Raw genomic sequence first — 12,782 nt, forward strand, 5'->3', positions numbered from 1 at the left:
GGGTGGATGGGTGGGTGGATGGATGGGTGGATAGGTGGATGGATGGATGGGTGGGTGGATGGATGGATGGGTGGGTCGATGGGTGGATGGGTGGATGGGTGGTTGGATGGATGGGTGGATGGGTGGGTGGGTGCATGGGTGGGTGGGTGGATGGGTGGGTGGTTGGGTGGGTGGGTGCATGGGTGGGTGGATGGATGGGTGGATAGGTGGATGGATGGATGGGTGGATGGATGGATGGATGGATGGATGGATGGGTGGATGGATGAATGCATGGAAAGATGAGTGGATGAGTGGGTGGATGGATCAATAAGCAGTTGGATGGGTGGATAGATGGATAGGCAGATGGATGGATGAGTGGATGGATGGGTGGATGGTGGATGGATCGATGGATAAGAGGAAGGAAGGAAGGATGAGAGAAAGGAAGGACGGATGAATGGATACATACATACACAGAGAGTCAAACATTTGGGTAATTTAAATCTAAACTGACCTCCACGCTGTTGTGCTGGCTCCCCCTCAACGCACCGAAGGGCGTGCTCCTCCTGCTGGTCCTCACGTGACTGCAGGAGCCCCTCCTCACATTGTGCACACGGAAGGAACTTCCACACAGCACTCAGCAGAGCTGCGGAGTCTGGCTGACCCCGGCCCGTAGGCTCGGGGTGTCTGAGGCAGTGGTGCTGAGTGAATGGAGGGCCTTCCGGACTCAATTCGGTCCTTATCTGAAACCGATTGATCTTCAGCTCAGACTGTCCCCAAAGTGATTCATCTGATGGCATGGACCAGCTTTGCCGTGTCAGATGCCCCTCGGTCCCATGTGGTGGGCGGGCATCGGTGACGGCCCTGAGCGGGAGCCCGCCAGCGGAGAACCTGGTCCTGCTGTCAAGTTCCGGACCCTCCCGGCCTCAGGCTCTTTGCCTGTAACACGGAAGTCCCTTCGAGGCGACAATGTTTTCAACCACCGGCGTCTGAGGGTTCGGGAGGAGCAGGAGAGGAGATGGAAGGGGCGGCCGGCGCAGGCCTGCACGGGGATGTCGGCTGCGGTCCCCGAGGGACGGGGCAGTGAAGGGACAGAGGCGGCAGCCTTCTGGGGCCGAACCTGACTTGCACGAGAAATGTGTCTCTGATTCATCATAACTCAACCTACCCCTGAGTTTGAGTTTCTGTCCCCCCAGATCTCCAGCAGCCCCTGGGCCTCCCTTTGCCTCAGACACAGCTGTGGGGCCTGCAGTGCCAATGACAGATGGAGGGGACACGCCCGCCCTTGCCGTCGGGGTCCACGTGAGTCACCACAGAGCCCGCCCTCCTTCCTGTCCCTTTGGTCCCTCGGGTGCGGTGGCCACTGCCCCGCCACGCTCGGGCCACCGGCATCCACGGAGGCATCTGCTGCCCTCCCGGCCCAGGTGGGCAAGCAGGGGACAGGCTCTCATTAGCACAATTTAGGAAGAAGGTTCGGCTTCTGTAACACAGACTCAGGTGTCCAAGGCCTGTTTCTCTCTCACGTTAGACACGGACACGCCAAGCTGGACTTCGCCAGGGGGTGGAGGGTATCAGAGTGGGGGGTCAGGTTGCTGGGAGCTCCGCCACTGGGCGCTGGGGACGTGTGACGTGGGGACGCCGGGGGCTGTGTCCGCCTCCCAGCAGGGGAGAGGAAAGACCATGGCCCCATCAGGATGCTGATCCCCAACAGCAGCAAGGTTTCCAAGAGCTGGTCACAACGGGAGGCCAGGACCAGGAACCGGCAACGGTGGATGAGGGGCACGGACAGACAAACATCTCTCTGTGCGGAAGGGACGTGGGAGGGGCACTTGGGGAAACCAGATCGTCAGGAGATGCAGAGTTTCATCCTGAAAAATCCCCAACCTTCCTTCTGACACCCCCGCCTTCAGACCGAGCCCACGCTGCCTCGGGGACGGGCCACGAGGCGCTCAGAGCATCCTGGCTGCACCCACCTCCGAGGCCCGGCTGCAGACACGAACTAGGAGAAAAAGGCGTTTGGCTTCCAGATTTCCGGAGCCTCGCGTCTCTCGGCCTCTGGCGTGGATGACCGGGAGCCGTCGGTTACTGGAAGAGAGGTCTGTTTTGTAAACAACGCTACGGCATCCTGATGTCACGGCTCGGGGTTTTCTAACTTCCAGTTTCTGGTCCTTTCTGGGGGACTTTCCAAATGCTGCCCCTTTTCCCAAATTTAGAATGGAAAAGTAAATGTGAAGTCGCAGGGATTTAAAACTAAAAAAAAAAAAACCTTTGCAAGGGTTCCCAGCGATGGGAAAACGTTGTTCGGCAGGAGCACTGGTAAAGTGGGCACAAGAATACGCTGAAGAAGCAATTAGTAATTGTGAAAATCCTCTGCATCACCACGTGGGCCGCACTCTCGTGCTCACCAATCATGTGTGCGACCCTGAGCCGAGGTGTGTCCAAACCCCGGATGGAGGGGACAGATGCCCCTCGTGTGTGGCTGTCGTCGGTTGAGTGACTGAGGCAGCGCCCCTGCTTCTGCAAAGCACACGTAACTTGTGCGTGAAAAACTGGGCAGAAGGAGATGGGCCTCGGTGACAGCCCATTTCCGTGAACCACCCCCGGATCGCGGTTCACAAGGCAGCGCCTTGACGTCGGCCTCTCCCCTGCTGTCCCCGGGGCCGCAGCACCTCTTCTGGCCCTCGTCCCCGCCGCTCACCTCGCGTGCGGACACGGAGGGGCTTTGGCACCTGCTGACGGATTTTCCTCGGGCCACCCACGAGGCCGGAGGTCAGGAGGGCTGCAAATGCCTTTCTTCTGAGTGTCGTTCGGGAGGCCCCGGATGCGGGGACGAGCGTGGCGTGCAGGGGCAGACGCCTCTGGGCGGGTGGCCAGAGCCCATGCTTTGAGTCAGCATCCGGCAGGGGGCCAGGCTTGGCCGCGCCCCAGGGGAACAGCACCGCACGGTGCCCGCGGACCCTGACTGGCTGGGGAGGCTCGGAGGACACCATAGCACGGCCTCACCCAGAGAGCCCGGGTGGGCGGCGAACCAGCACGCAGGAAAGGGGTGGGGGGGCGGGCCAGCAGGTGACCAGCAGGGGCTCTGAGTCGCCAGGAGTGCCCTCCTGGCTCCCCCACCAGCATCCGGAGCGCCTTTCCCCAGACCCTCCGTCCTACGATTAGAAACTCTGAACGTCGCACAGCAGACCAGCCGTGGGGAGCATGGAGAGAGGAACGGGGAGGCCACGCTGCTTTGGGACCTTGGCCCTGGAGGAGGAGTCGGCACCGAGGTCCCCGCATTTCCTAGGGCCTCCCGAACATCCCAGACAGAGCACGGGAGGAGCCTGGGAGCCGGAACCATCACTGGTCAGGCAAAAAGATGCTCCAAGCAGACCTGGCTTCCCCCAGAACGAGGCGCCAGGACAAGTGTGAGTGAACAGAACAGAAAACCTTTATGACGAAACGGTCCTCCAGCCAGCGGAGCCCTGGGGGGAGCAGCTGCCGCTCCCCCTGCGGTTCCAGGGGTGCTGAGGGGGGTCCCCACCCCCTGATGCCGCCATGGAGGACGCCCTCCACCCCTCCCAGTGGCGTTGGCACAGCCTGCAGACACCTAGTCCTGATGGGAAACAAAGAGCCCCAAACTGGTGGCTTAACACCGCACAAATGCATTCTCTCGCCTTCTGGAGCCGGAAGTCAAAATCAAGGGGGGGCAGGGCCTTGCGCCCCCAAGGCCCCCGGGGAGGGTCCTCCCTGCCCTGTCCAGCTCCTGGGGCTCCACACGTCCCTGGGCCGGTGGCCGCCTCCCTTTGGTCTCTGCCTCTGTCTTTACATGACCATCTTCCTGTGTGTGTCGGAATCCACATCTGTCTTCTTGTAAGGACACTAGTCTTTCTGGATGGGACCACCCTGCCCCTCACACACACGCGCGCACACACGCACACAGCAGTGGTTTGGACCTGAGAGGCAGGAGCCCGAGAACCGGCCGGGCATCATTCCGGGAAGCAGGGACCCAGGCCCACTCGGCCCACACGGGGCTCCCTGGACGGCCACAACCCATGTCCTCACCTACGAAACATAGATGAGCCCCAGCTCTGCGCAAGGCGCGGGGTCCCCTGTGTGGGACACGAGGGGACAGTCCCGTGTCCTGCTCCTGAGGTCCTTGAGGGGACAGTGACAGCCCCGAACTGCAGAGGACGGCAGGGAGGGAAGGGACGGGGGGCGGGCCGAGCCGCGGGGGCGTCCTGGGGCTCGGGGCTGCGATCCGTGTCCGTCCGCGCTGGTGGGGCGGAGCCGCCCCGCGCATGTGCGGGGCCCGGCGGCGAGCAGGACCACGGCGCCTCTCCGGAAGCTCTCTGGTGGGGCTGAGGGATCCCAGACGGGCACGGAGCTCGCGAACCCGGCGCACAGAGGTTTTCAAAGGGCCAGGGCTGCGGCCCCCAGACTCATCTGGCCCGGAGAGATGTGAACTGGCTTCCCTTCTAGACCTGCGGTTTATTTGTTCAGTGTGGGCCATTTCTGTCCACGTTTGACCTGTTTGGAAATCCAACCCAAAGGGAAAGCAAATTAGGGCTTCTATTTTGTGCCGTGGCCTTGCCGTCCGTGGTACCGACATTACCTATGGCGGTGTGTGAACTGCCGCACTCAGTGAGCCAGGGGGAGAAGGGACCTGTTTTGTTTCGCTTTGTCTCTTTTAAAAACACATCGAGGGCAAAGGTGTGGTGAAGGGGACCGACGTGTGAGGCTGAACGGCTCCCTCGCCACCAGAGCCCCCAGCACTCGGCCCGGGGCGGGTCCCGGGGAATCTTGGACGGAAAGCCCCGGAGCAGACGCAGCCCCGCCCCACACAGGCCGCGGGTCCCTTGCTCGACGCACCTCACGCTCCTCTTGTCGATGGGACGCACCGCAGATGTGCGAACGCGCTCAGGAAAGTTACGTGGCTTCCAGATGAAGTGACTCATTGCCACCAGCTTCTCCTTTTAAAAAATCGATATGGACTTTCTAAAGCAGGACTTGCTACTGCTAATGTTTTGGAGGGAGGGAGAGAGTGGACACTGTTGGTACCTGTGCGACAGGTCCCAGATTATGACATGACTTCTGTGTTGTGTGCTTTCCGGGATCCAAGACACAAACCGCAGCCATCCAGGCTGTCCCTTGTGCGCACACCGGGGAGGACGCAGTGAAGGGACAGCGCCGGCCGCTCGGAGCACGGCCGGGCCTCAGTGCGGACAAGAGCCCGCAGAGTGGGGCTGGGACTTCAGACTCAGGGCCCCTTCCCCAGAGGGTCCGACCCGCCAAGGGGAGGGCAGGCCCGGGAGTCCGCTCACATGCCAAGGCCCTGAGGCCGCCCCACGCTGTAACGGCCTTTGGGAACAGAGACGCCGCCCGCGCTGTTCTCCACCCGGCGCCTGGCACGCAGAGGAGAAGCCAGCACCGGGGGTGGGGGTGGGGGCTGCCTCGGAGCCTCTGAGACTCAGGTGCTCCACTCGGTGTCAGTCAGGGTCGGCGGGGGGCAGACGGGCCGCTCACATCCAGAGAATTTCAGCAGGATCCCTTGACAAAGAGAATTCCGTTCAGGTGGGGTTGGGGCGCAGGGGCCCAGGGGGAGATCACAAAGGGGGGGCAGGGGACAGGGGTGGAGAGCTGGCAGGACTCGGGAGAGAGACTCCTGTGGAAGTGACCTCGGATCGAGGGACACACCAGCCAATGTGACCTCCCAGGGGGACCCCCGGCGAGAGGAGGCCCCCTGGTCCCTGTCCTGCCCGGTCTCCCGTGTTTTCCCTGCTCGGCTCAGACTCACGGGGCTCAGGGGCTGAGGACAGCAGACAGGATGGCAGAAGACACAGAAGGCGACGTCCTAGGTGCCCCTCGGTGCTCCCCAACCCCGCCGTCCCCGCTGCCCATGTCATCCCCTTCCCTGGTCTGTTGTCACAGCCTCCAGACGGGAAACCTCGTCCCCTTGTAAAGGCCGAGACACCGCCCGGATCACACCCTCCAGGGCCACCGTCCCCGCACGACGGGGCCCCGGGGGCTCCCTCAGCTTCTCGCTCCCACCTCCCCAGCACGCCCCCCCACCCGTGCAGACCCACCCAGGCTGGGGCCCCAGAGTCCCTGGCGGTCCCTGCCTCTGAGCACACCTGCTTCTTCCGGCTACGGCCCGTCCCCCCGATCTCGGTCCTGCTCTGGGGCACCTGCTCCAGGAAGCCCCCCCACCCCCCCGACCTCTCAGGCGGCCTCAGGTCCCCTTCCTCTGACCTCGCGTGGAATCCCAGCCCCTCAGAGGACGGACCCCACCCAGACGGAGTCCATGTAGGCGCCGTGCAGGTCGACGCGGACATTAGGCACCTACGCGAGAATTCTGCAGGACGCCAGGGAGGACGGAGACGCGGCCCACCCACGTGTGTGCGGCACGAGGCCGTGGTGATGTCGTCCGTGCTGGTGGCGGACACGCCTCCCGTGACGCCGGGAATCCAGTCACGCCGCGCCGCGGCCCTGCTCCCCGAGGCTCTTCCTGAGATCAGTAACCGCGTGTCCTTCAGGCCACTTCCCTGCACCCCGGAGCCCTCGCCGCGGCCCAGATGGGGCTTGGATTTGCTCCGGATTTGGGAGAAGCGCGGCCTCTATTCGCCTTGAGCCACAGCCGGCTCGTCCCGGGGCATTCGCCTTTCAGCCGGGTTTGCGGTCACATCCGCGCCGTCCAGTCTCACCTACATCAGCAGCGCCCGGGGGTGGACCTCAGCCCTGCGGGTTTGGTGACCACCGGCACCAATCACCAGAAATGCCGTTTGCCGGGGCCGTTCTGCCTTCGTGCAAGCCCGCAGCGGAGAAAAGAGCCGTTCCTAAGGTTAATTGAAACCAAACTGAGACCACACGGCTCCTTCGGGGGAACCGACCGGCCCCTCGCCGTCCCCATCCCCCCGCGTGGTGCCGGCGCCGGCCCCGCCCACCGCGCACTGATTTCTGCATGAGCCTCCTTCGTTGGCATCCCGGTTCCAGGTCTTTGAGGGCCTGGGTGACCCCACAACCCACAGGGCGACTGGCATCTGAGGGCAAACCGGCTCATTGCTCTGCCGGGCACGCATCTGCGCTGTGGGGATTGCCGCCCTCCCAGAGGCGCCAGTAAACTCCAGGATTACAAACAACACAAAAATCACATCCCAGTTACCGCGTAAAGTGAGGGAGAGCAGAGAGACCGAGACGGCGAGGGGCGAGTGACTCCCGAGCCCGGCTCATTTCTAGAACCTGTCCCCCCTCCTCGTGTGTCCGCCGTGACGAAATTGGATGTGAACCGACCGGCACAGGCTTCTGGGGCCGGACCCCGTCGGCCGTCTGTGGAGGCGCACTCACCAGAAACAACATCAGCCCAGACCCTAGGATCCTTCCCTGCAGCGGTCACGACGGTGGGGAGCGTTTTCCCTTCCCGTTCTGGGCTCTAACGTTTTTTAAAGGTATCTTTTTGGGGCGCCTGGGGGGCTCAGCCTGGGGTTAAGCGTCTGACTTCGGCTCAGGTCATGATCTCAAGGTTTGTGGGTTCGAGCCCCGCGTCGGGCTCTGTGCTGACAGCTCAGAGCCTGGAGCTGCTTCGGATTCTGTGTCTCCCTCGCTCTGCCCCTCCCCTGCTTGTGGCCTGTCTCTCTCTCTCTCAAAAATAAATAAACATTAAAAAAATTTAAAGGTGTCTTTATAAAAGTTAATTTATTTCTATTAATTTTGTAAATAACTAGAGATGCAGGTACCCTGCAATGGTGTGTATAATTCAGTGGGTTTGGGTATATGATGTTATTAATGTTTCTTTTTAAATTGTGGTAAAATGCATATAACGTGAAATCCTCAGTTCTAACCGTTTTTAAGCCTACAGTTCACGGGCCTGACTCACTCCCCCAAGCTCTACAACCACCCCAGACGTCTATTCCCAAACATCTTAACCTCACCTCCGAAAATATCTTTTTCAAAGATATTGTTTAAAAAGATACCTTTGTTAGCCTCCCCACAGATTGTGAGAATAGCCAGATGAAATGTGAAATAAAGGTATTAGCCCCAAAGCACAGGCACCTGGCTCACTGGTTACTAGAAAGTTCCAGAAGGTGCTGGTTTCTGAACCTGAGCTCCATGGAGGAAGGGGATTTGGCACAGTGTCTCCAACACCAAGAGCCGTGTTTGGCCTGGGTACGCACGTAGTCAGTGTCTGTGAGATTTATTCTTGGAAATGTCTTAAATTTGGGATGTTGAGTTGGAACCACTCTGGTTGGGTGGGGGATGGTCGGCCAAGGTCAGGGGGGTGGCAGGGTCTGGATCTGGTGTGTCCCGGGGGCCTGGGGGCTCCGGGCCGCTCCCCACCTGCCCACACCCCCCCTCCCATTCCACAGACAGTGGTTCGCATCTGTCCTCACCCTCCATATTTTTCTAGGACTTTTGTTTTTTAACCTTAGAACTTTTATCACAAGGAGAAGCACCTGTACCTTATTAACAAAAATGCAAAACTCTGCTTGGAGTTGTAGTTCGTGTTACAAAGCACAGATATGTCAGCTGGGCACCTGTAGGACTTGGTCATCTCGGGGGGGCCCCACGCCATCCCCCCTGACGCCCCGACCACGTCTCCTGCTCCCTCACCCCTCAACTCGGCCACACGGCCTCTGCCTCCCCAAGCACCTGATGCTCACTCCCACTCACCATCCCGCTTTCTGGAATGTTCTTCCCCAAACTTCCACAGGGGCGGCTAGCAACATCCTTCTTCTGAGAACCAATCCCGCATCCCCCACGTGTCCTTCTCCCCTAAAACCTGCTCTTACCACGACCCGACGTCTCTTCATCTCCAGCCCGCACCCCCACCGGACCGGGAGCTTGTCCTCTGTGCCCATGTGGCCTCAGTGTTTTGTGGCACATAGTAGGTGCTCAACTAATATCCGTGGCCTGTTCCAAAGTGGCCCAACGGGCAAGTGACGGGCGGCCGTCTGGAGTCCCACCCATGACTTCTCGTCCTGTCCTGGCTGCGCCTGCTGCCGCCCGCCCCGCCTCTCAGACCCCGACCCTCCGCCTGTGGGCGGGGGCCTCGTGCAGGATGTGCCGCTCCCTCCGCACCCAAGGGCTCAGAAGGGAGGCGACCCTGGGGACGGCTGCTGGGGGCCGCGCGACTCTGCGGCTGGGCAGTCAGACTCTCCGAGGACGGCACCTCCGGCACGTCCCCGGGAGCCAGCCCCGCTGCGGGAGGGGGCCGCTCGTCCGTCTGGGGTGCCAGCACCACAGGGTAACTGCGACCCAGCTCCCGCCTCTGGCTCCGCCGATGCTCCCTCACCTGGAGCCTGAGAGCGAGGGAGGGACCCAGCCCCCAGCCCGCCCGTGCCCGGGGGCATGGAGACCCGGGCGAGGTTGGTGCCAGCTGCGGGGTGGACCCTCATGGGGGAATTGCACGGAGCTGGCGTCTCAAACAGCACAAAGCACCAGGCACGGCTTGCCGGCCAGGGCCCCCGAGGGACAGCGCCCCAGGGCCCTGAGACATGGGGACAGGCCTGGACGCACCGCCCAGGACCCCAGCACCAAGGAACTCCCGCTTCCTAAAGCGAATTGTCCAGAGAAGCGCTTGCTGGGGTCGGATCACAAGCCGCGGCTGTGAGGCTGACGGGGGGCCTCCCCCGCACCAGGTGAAGAGAGCCGGCTGTGGGGGCCCTTCCTGCTCCCGCGTGCGTCCTGCCCACGCCCCGTGTCACGGGTGAGGCTCGCTGTACACATCCGCCCCTTCCAGACGCGGGGCCTCGTCACACAGCAAGCGATGGCGGGAGCAACACCGACGTGTGTGTTCACGTCCTTCCCCGCCTCTACCCCCAGCCTCACCCGCTCAGACGCGCCCAGGCCCACACGGCACCCTGCAGGCCCTCGCTGGCCCGGGTTCGTTGCAGGGACAGGTGCTCCTTCTTTACCGGACCCTGTGCCCGCTGTCTGGGACCGGGGAGGAGGGTGGTGGGCATAGACCTACGCAGGCAGGCGCTGGGGTGGGGGGCCCGTGCCGCAGGACGTGACGCCGTGGGGTGCGGGTGGGCGGCCGGGGCCCAGAGGGGCGAGTCTGGGCCCTGTGGGGAGCTGAAGGGAAGCAGGTGGCGGCCCCTGAACGCAGTCTCCTGACTCTGGGCCCCTCCCAGCCAACTCCCCCCCAGGACGGGGCCCCGCCGAGGGCTGTGGGAAGGACGAGCCGACCGCGGAGCCCCACACGGCCACCTGGATTCCTAACTCCCGGCACGTGAGGACCGAGTCTGCCCGCAGGCGCCCCCGGCAGACTCTGGCTGCGGCTGCGACTCCTCTCGAAGCTCTGGAGACCGGCCTGCCCGCACCCGAGCCCCACAGGGGGACGCGCAGGGGCCCAGAGCCCGGGGGCCTGGACCCCCGCCCCCAGAAATGTGCTGGAGAAGCGAAGCCTCGGTCACAGCCCAGAGTCTGGCCTGCTGCTTCGAGGGGCCAAAGGCCAGGGCAGCGGGGGGCCAGGCCTGCCCCAGGGGACGCGGGGAGGACAGTGCCGCCTGGGGGCCTTCCCCCTCCTTCCCTCTGCAGCACGTGCTCCCAGCTAAGGCCCCACCAGCACGGGGGTCCCTCCACGTCGGGGCTGCTGGCAGGGGGGCTCGGAGACGGCCCCACATCACAGGGAGGGGCCTGAGGTGTTTGGTGTCTGCACAGGACTCGGGAACTGGTCTGCGGCGTGTCCTGGCGTGCCCTGGCGTGTGCCAGAGTCGTGTGGCCGTGTGGCCGTGTGGGTGTGCAGGCGGCTGCACGAGGGTGTGTGCCAGTCCAGAGGCCGGGACGCCTCCAAGAGAAGGGTGTAAGTGTGCGCTTGCGCCGCACGCTCCCGTGCCCGCCGATGGCTCCCGTGGACACCGCCCACCATCCGGGGAATTTCTGGAACACCCGGGAGCAAGTGGCAGGGCCCCTGGGGGGGGGCTCTGGTCAGAGGGACGAAGGCAGCAAGCGTGGGGGCAGCTGGAGGCCCGGACGGCAGGGGCCCCCCCTCCCACCTAGTCTCTGCTCTTCCCAGCATCACCCGGGAGGGGGAGGGGGTCCCAGGAGGGAGCCATCCTGATTTCTGGCTGCAGAACTGAGCTCGGCGAGGTGGCCTGTCCGGGGTCCGGTGGGTTCACGGGACGGGGTGGAGTCCGGGCGCTCCCTTCCCCCCGGGCCAGCGTGGGGGGCCAGGCACTTTCATCACGAGTACTAGGTGGGCGCCTGTGCGTCAGCTCCGAGACGTGACGTCCCGCCCCCTCTGCCCTCAGTGTCCGCAATACCAACATCCTCAAGGGCCACCCGTCGCCGTGTCCTCTAGCTATACAACTGCCTGATTTCTTCCACTGTTTACACCAAATATTTACATGCCTGTTTGAGGCAGCAGTTTGCAGAAATGTTCTGAGGCGAATGTGCCCCGTCTACACCTCCAGGCTGCGATCCGTCTGGACGGTCGGGGGGACATCTGGCCTCACCGCCGTGCGCTGGTTTGCCCACGGGCCACCCCAGGACGGCGAGATCGCTGGGCCAGGTCCTCGGACATTTGACGTCCCCAGAGGCAGCTGCCCGGGAGGGGGAGGGCTGGTCATTTCCTGCATCCCTTGGGTTTTACTGGGGTCCCCATAAAACCTGCCTGCTGAGCCGGAAGGTTTATGGTCCTGCCTGTGTTCTGGGCATTTCAGATTCCGTGCGCCTGGTTTGTCATTTTGAGAAAAGCCACACGTTTTGTTTTGTTTTGTTTTTGTGTTAAACAAAGGAATCTCAGGATTTGTGGGGAAGCTACATCCTGCAAAGAGGAAGAACATTTTTGGGACATTTTCAAGGAAATAGAAGCTGCAGAGATTGGGACCCCTCGTCTGGCATTTCTCAACCTTTAATTTTGAAGTTCTTAAATCTCTCTTTGTCTCTGTCTCTGTCTCTCTCTCATACACACACACACACACCCTGATGAAATAGCTAGAGGCAAAAAAGGGAAAGTTTCAGGAAATACAGTAATCTCCATAAAACGTCCAGACGTTCTTTGGTTCTCACGCTTAAACACAAGGAAAACGTGCTCGCCGAGGTGGGAAGCGCATGCGTGTTTCCATAGGACGCTGTATGCCTTGTGGAAAGGTGTGCCTTGCTTCTCCCGGAGGAGTGTGGGTCTTAGAGCTCACCAGGTGCCTCGTGTGTGCGTCAGACGTGAGCAAGCATCGGGACACAGCACAGGGGGACTCCTCCTCCTCCTCCTCCTCCTCGGCATTAACTGAGCAACAGTGTTGAAGAGCCATCCTGTCCGTTTTGAGCCTCTTAAATATTCCCACGGCATGATTTTTGCTTTCGAGTAAAACGTAATTCACAAAAACTGCAGTTCTAAAAGGCAAATGTTTGGGGCGCCCGGGGGGCTCAGTCACTTAAGCGTCCAAGTTCGGCTCAGGTCACGATCTCGCTGTTTGTGGGTTCGAGCCCCGTGTCGGGCTCTGTGCTGACAGCTCGGAGCCTGGAGCCTGCCTCAGACTCTGTGTCTCCCTCTTTCTGACCCTGCCCTGCTCACGCTGTCTCTCTCTCTCTCTCTCTCTCTCTCTCAAAAATAAAATAAATCTTAAAAACAAATTAAAAAGCAAACTTGGCAGGTAAAGCCACTAAGGAAAGCTTATTTTAATGTAAATGTCCCTCAGTGGATAGTTGACCTGTTTGCATGTTTATGCGTGTTAAGTGTCAAAGTGGTCCCAGGGGCTACGGTGACCGTCCCGAGGACACGCTGTTGAGGTTACTCTGGATGTGGGCCCAGGACCAGTCGGAATGCGTGCAAGGGTCTCCAGAGCGGCTCAAACCCAGACCCCACACAAACCAAAATGAGCGAAAGGATT

Source organism: Suricata suricatta, chromosome 16, assembly GCF_006229205.1.
Source record: "Suricata suricatta isolate VVHF042 chromosome 16, meerkat_22Aug2017_6uvM2_HiC, whole genome shotgun sequence".
Lineage (NCBI taxonomy): Eukaryota > Metazoa > Chordata > Mammalia > Carnivora > Herpestidae > Suricata > Suricata suricatta.